Genomic DNA, 7155 nt, shown 5'->3' on the forward strand with positions numbered 1-7155 from the left:
ATATTTTGCCACATTAAATGTGTGCACAGTTTAAGATCGTGTTTTTTTTGGGGGGGGGACCCTTGAAGATCAGACTTTCTGGTGGCCAGTCCAGACTAACCCACTGGGAACCATTTCTGATGGTTTGTTTCACTGACATGTCCACACAACAGCTTCCTGTCCTGGTTCAGCACTCTTGATGCAAAACAAGGAAACGGTATAAATTTGCTTCATCTAATGGACACAAGTCATCTTACTGAGTCGATGATTGAGCTCCCGTATGTGCTATCAAGTGACAAACGCAGTCTTACTGCCATTGGATGTACTTTATAGCCCAGTAAAATGCTTTAGGGGCATGCCTATAGTGTCCTCTACCCAAGACCAGGAGGGGAATATTTAGGAAGTGCTGTGAAGGTCTAGCCAGTTTATACACATTGAATTGTTGGTACTGAGGAGGGATGAACTGTGGTCTCTAGTTCCCTAACTACATATTTGCCTGATGATGCCTGATATGGATCAGGTTGGGAAGGAAGGTGCAGTTTCCTAAATAGAAATGTATATGGCAAAACGGCACAGTAATCCATGTCCTTTCAATCTGGTATTAGATCCTCTTCAGTGAATGACAGAAATGGAACCCAAGAGTTAATCTTATTATCTCTATTTAAGAAACCTCTTAAGGGGTTTCCTAAACTATTGATAGGTTTAAATGGTTGAAGAAGTTTATTTGAATAAGATCCATCCATTTTTTGTTAGCCAAGGACTATGAACCAATACACGTTGCAGCAAATGCTGGTATTTAAACCCCCATGTTTGTTTTGACGAAGAGCAGCCATGGTTAGCTGAAATGGACAAGGGGCTGCTTAACGCATTCCCCACCAGCTGTGTTTTATTAAAGAAACTCATACACATAGTGCTTTGTCTTCCCATGGGGTTTCAGAAAGGAGAAACACTTCTGCAGTCCTTAAGAAGGGAATGATATGTATCAGAATCATAGCTGGAAGGGAAAGAGCATGCACACTTTCTAGTGTCTCCCGGGACTATTTTTCCATTTGAAAAAATTGCATGTAGTATAATTTCCCCCCATATCATCACGGAGGTGGAAGCACCTAATACAGCATTGCTGTGACCTGTGTACAGTCTTATTAGCATTAGGACAGTATGTGAGAGTTCATTGGCAGCCCCTTCCTCCAGGTGCTTGTTGGCTTACCCCAGACAGAACTCTGGTGGTCCTGCTGGTTAAAATCTGGGCATCAATAACAGGCCTGGATGTGCAACTTGGTGCGGGACCCTTCTGTGGGCTTTTGGGTGACAGGATACTAGTCAAGATGTCTCATTAGTTTGACCTAAAATTGCAGCTGTTAGGACTCCATCTTCACCTTGCCAAGGCTCAAATGAATAGCACTAACTGATTACAATGGATACAGAGTCCTCGTCCCCAATCTTAATCTGGTGCGTGATGTAGTTACCTGGATTTTGTGTGTGTTGGCACATCAGCATATTTCACAAAGCTATGTCTTGCAGTTCCCAAACCTGCCGAGGAAGCAAGCCTGTGTGGAAACCTTGAAAGAACTGGCTGGAGCAGGCAGCATGTCTAAATTCAGGGGTGGGGGGAATTTCATCAGAGAAAAACAGGATTAAAAATAGGGGAAAGGAGGGAAATTAGACCACAGGATTAGATCAACAGATTTTCTTTTCTAGTTCAAAGAGAGCTGGCAAGCAGCAGCTCCTCCCAGAGCTGTTTAGTTATAGGCAGTTCATAACACATTGGCTTGCTTTTATGTGAGGTCTTGTGTCCTTTGGATGGAGCTGTTTGTTGCAATTAATGTAACCAATTGTGTTTGGGTGACAAACCCTGTATTTATTCACAGGTAAATTTGAATTTGGAACATGGCTCACTCCTAAAGCTTGACACTGGTATCTGATGGAATTTAACCTCCGATAAGCAGAAAGGATGTGTGTATGGAATAAAGTTTGAGGTAGCCAAATTCCCTCTGTATCTGCCTTTCATTGTGGCATGATTAATCGTAGCAGGAATTGTCCAGTTTACCAGTCGAATTACTGCATTACAGTGCCCCTCTATGGATATTGTATTGTGGCTATTTAATGCAAGACAGAGAATATCATATTTGGCTTGACATTTTAACATGCATCAAGACAAGGAAGGCATTCTGGTTATCCAGGGAAGAGCAGCAACACAAGGATGGTATGCTTCTTGGAGACTGCTTTTTATAGTTATTGCCCCCCAAAGCTTTATTATTGTTTGTACTGTGTGCTCATGTAGCCTCCTGAGTTGAAGAGAGAAGCAGAACAGACTGCTACTTGGGGCCCTGAGAGTGAAGCTCTTCTAACGCTGTAATCACTGCTGTTAAAGCAAGAAACACAACCTCTAAGCCATGCCCTTTAGTACACAAGGAGCAAGAAAATGTTTTATTCAGCCTCTCTCTACAAAGGAAGATTGAGTTACACATCTGAATTTTGCTTGCCATTTTCTTGTCTGATGTTAGGGTTTAGAATAAGTGGGAGCTGAGAAGGCTCACAGATATAGTGGGCAGATTTCTCACTGTTTGGAACTTTGATAACTAAGGCTGTGTTGGGGAAAAAAACTTTCCATGTGGTTGTGACCGCAATCATCTATAAAAATAGCTCAAATCTCAGTGTGAGTATTGGCTTGAAATAAAACCCTGTGGCTGCTTCTATTGAGCGACATAGCCTTCTTATGTAACACCACAAGATTAGTTAGTTGGCCTCCAGTTTGTCCAGCGCAACTGGTTTTCTAGTGTTTTGGCTTCTTTGGATTTAGAGCAGAACTATAGTAGAACCTGGGTTTGTTCAATCACTCTTACTCAAATGCTTAACAAAGAAAAGCTGTTGCCCCTAAGCACAGCTTTATGCAACCTTAAAACTTATGTGAGCAACCTTTTACCTATCTGATAAATCTTAAACTCTGCTGGGTTAGACTAAGGGTGTACCTAATTCAGAAAACTGTTTCTCACAGGTGTAAGAGATTCCTCTAGAAAGCCCATGGCATGAGGGTTAAACAGATTTCTCCCACTGTTGCCTCCCAGCATTAGCACTCAGATGCCATTTTGAACTAATAGTCATTGATAGATTTATCCTCAATGAATTTGTCTAGCCCTCTTTTAGAGACATCTGAGTTAATGGTTATTGCTATGTCTTGTAGCAGTGAATTCTGTAAGTTAATTATGCGCTGGGTGAAGAGCGTGTTGTTTTGTCTGTCCCAGGTCTACTTTGTTGCATGACTCAAACTCTAGTATGAGAGCACAGCAATCACAAACTCCATTTTCTCCACATCATGCAGAATTTTACAATCCCTATCATATTCCCTCCCTCTTATTGTTGCCCTTCTTATGCAAGACTTAAAGTATATTCAGCAGCCTTTTAAGTGACTGCCAGTTTAGCTGCCTATAAATTCAATCGCCCTGATTGTGTTTAAGCTAGTCAAACAGCTCCTTGTAATGTGATGAGGAGAGACTGGGTGCAGAGTTCAGATGGGTGTTTGGGTCTCATGTCTTAGGCCAGCTCTGCTTGTAAACTTGTTGCTAGGTAAAATTACTCTGAGCTTGGGGCCACATCACACATGAGCCTGCAATGAACATAGTGGCCGCCATGTGCCCACAGGACACTTACAGCCAATGTCATGTGCCTGTACAGTACATGCATTTATTAAATGTTTATTATGTCCAAGAAGAAATAGGAGAGGCTCTTCAAAGTTAATATTTGAGGTAGATATAAACATCCTTGTGTTTACCAAGGGAACCACTAAGCCAGTTGGGTATATCCAAAGTCCGATTTCATGGGAATTGGCAGTAGCCAACACAGAATAATCTTACTGACAGGGTTTATTTTCTTTCCAAACAAAGCTTCCTGGCTAAATGACCAGGTGCTTCTTCCCTGAGCAAGTGATTTCCAGCGCTGGCTGGCTTGTCTTGTCTTCATATTGTGTATATTATGCCCCTGTTTTATTGTTTTACCAGAGACACGTTCCCAAGAGGAAGTGGCTAGGTTACAGCAGCTGATTTCTTTCTATCTGGATTTTGTGCCCCTCCCATTTTCACTTCAAAGGTAACCACAGAGACTGATTTCTAGCCTCTTATTAATGAACATAATTATGCTGAGTCTGGAATTAATAATAATAAAAAAACAGAAGAATAATCAAAGGCTTGTGCTGCCTTCAAAAGGGAAACAGATTAAGCTGGCACCTTGCCTGTTCTGCTGCTGAAACAGTCTCCTGTGCTAGTGCAGAAAAACCTCAAACACCCTTTTGGCCCAAACCTCCAAGGGAAGCAGCAACATCAAAATCCACTCAGTTGCAAACCAGAGGGATACTCCTTTGAAGGGGAAGCAGAAGCACTGAGGCAGGATTCTGCCTCCCTGCCCCCTTCCTTGGGGCAGTTATTGGGAGATCAGTCCTAGCCATTTATTTCAAGGGTGATGAGTGTCACTGAACTTGGGGATACCCATCAGAGTGAAAAGTTATCAGGAAGCAGCGTTGGGACTTGTAGTCAATATGGTTGTCAACCTCCAGGTGGGGCCTGGAGATCTCCAGGAATTACATCAGATCTCCAGACTACAGAGACCAGTTCCTCTGGAGAAAACCGAGGGTGGGCTCTATGAATTGTACCCCACTGCAGACCCTCCCATTCCCAGGCTCCACCCCCAAATTCCCAAGAATTTCCCAACCCGAAATTGGCAACCCAAATAGTCAAGCTTGTCTGGAATTAGTTATGGATACAACTCAAGAGTAAACAATACAACCTTTGCTGAAGAAAATCACTTGGAGTACTTTACTGGGGGGAGGGGGAGATTTTCAAATTCCCAGTGTGTATTAGAATTTCTGCAGAGGTTTCAAACTACATCATAGCACTTTCCCCTCACTAAAAAGAAAGCCACACAACCCTGCCAGCGCTGTGAAGTTTCTAGTGTTGGACTAGGATCTGGGAGATAGAGGTTTGAATCTCTGCTGTGTTATGAAGAAGAGTTGGTTTTTATATGCTGACTTTATCACTTAAGGATCAAACCAGCTGACAATCACCTTCCCTTCCCCACAAGACACCTTGTGAAGTAGGTGGGGCTGAGAGTTTGGCGAGAACTGTGACTAGCCCAAGGTCACCCAGCTGGCTTCATGTGGAGGAGTAAGGAAACCAGCCCAGTTCACCAGATTAGCCTCCGCCGCTCATGCGGAGGAGTGGGGAATCAAACCTGGTTCTCCAGATTAGAACCCACCACTCCAAACCATCGCTCTTAACCACTATACCACGCTGGCTCTGGAAACTTGCTGGATGATCTTGAGGCAGTTTCTCTCTCTCAGCCTAACCTACCTCACTGAGTGTTTGTTGTGAGGATAAAATAGAGAAAGGAAGAATGTTGTAAGATGGGGGGAATAGCAAGGTATAAATATCTAAATAAATAATTAAATAAGTAGGGTTTTTGTCTTCCTTGATTCCAAGGCACTCATCAGCTTTCCTCCATATTATTTGTGTTACATCCTGTTTCATGAAAGGTGCTGGGGGCCAATAGCAACCTGGTGAAAAGGATGGAAATTATAGCAATCACATAACCTCAGCAAAACTACAAGCAAAGAATTTCCAGACGGTAATAAAATATCTGAAAACAACAACAAATGCATATTTATTTGAACATTTATAATAAAACAGTTCCAACATGAAGATACTTTATTGGCTCTTCAGAAAGCTAAAGATGGAAAAGAGAAACAGGTGAACACAGAACGAGCAAGGCAGTAAATGAAGGAATCTGGTCAGGATTAAGATAATTTTTGTTAAGAAGTCCCTTCATGCAGACATACAACAGAAGCTGCGTTGGATCTCCCTTTCCCCACAATCACAGAGAGCCTTGGGAAGGGTATGTGCTGCAGTGGTTAAGATTATTTGGCAGATTAGGAGGTGGCAAAACTACAGCCATTAGGAAGGACATGGAGCTGAATCCAAAAAAGTGTGAGCAGAGTTCTGCTGGCAAAAGGGATCCTTCCTGACTCCTCCCATCATTTGCAATACCAAAAAAGAAATGCTCCTGAGAATCAGGGGACCCTCAAGAACAATGTGGACTGCACTGCTCAAGGGGAAAACCCACAAAAATAATGGATCCCTCCTGGCTCAACCAGAAGAGCCTTCTGCTCACAGAAGGCAAGCTTTAGATCCAACCTACATGCAAAATAACCGTGCTTCATTTTGCAGAGAAGGCACAAAACAGTTGTTCTAAGTTTTCAAACAGTTAAGGAAGTAAGACGCGAGTAAGGCGGTAGGGGGGGGGGAACAAAGGCTTTAAAAGGATGCAACTGTCACATCCATAACAAAATCCTTTTCAGGCACCAGAACTATACAAATGTTACGCTAGCTAACAAACATCGAGCACACTCAAATCATAACTGTCTTCACTCCCCCCTGAAAACAATGTAACAGCAATAAAGGGTTTGCTTCTTCCAAAGTAGCAAAGCTACTCTTTGGCTAGCAAGGACTGCAGGGAATCAACTACTCCCTGTATTCCTTCTGTATCATCACTAAATCCTGCTACTAAAAGAAAGGAAGAAAGCCAACAGAAGTGCAAAAACAATTTTTAAAACATAAAACTCAGAGGGAGCCAACCGGGTCTCCGTATCATGGCATGGTTTGCACTTCCATTCATAAGTATGGCTTGTGCTAGGCTCACTTGCCACTTTCTTGTGCAAGAGTCCTTCAGTGCAGCTCTCAAAATCCAGGCAAGACCTCCCTTGGCATCGTTAACAGGAGTTAGTGCAGCCACGCTCTTGCAGAGCTCAGAGAGTAGAGAGGTACCAGAGGAAAAGCCCAGCTCGGGTTGGCTCCAGTTCTCAGAATAAGCACTAAGAAAAGGTGTCATTGGATTCACAACTTCATAGTCATGTGCAAATTAATACAGCAGCCCCCCAATATCTTTCAGGGAATTCTCTGCCCAGTCAAAATCTTTGGTGGCATTGTGCCTTCCTTGGTTTGTCCCAATCGGGATGCTAAATTACCTTCCTTAGTAGCTGTACAGGGAAAGAGGTGTATCCTCCATCATGTCATCCTATAATCAAAAAGTTTATAAAGGGTATCAAGTAAAGAAAGCAGTGCACACACGCCCATCCATACCACCATTTTGATATTACTAACTGACATTTGTAGGCAGGCATCCAGAAGTAAC

This window comes from Euleptes europaea, chromosome 2 (assembly GCF_029931775.1).
Source record: "Euleptes europaea isolate rEulEur1 chromosome 2, rEulEur1.hap1, whole genome shotgun sequence".
In the NCBI taxonomy this organism is placed as follows: Eukaryota; Metazoa; Chordata; class Lepidosauria; order Squamata; family Sphaerodactylidae; genus Euleptes; species Euleptes europaea.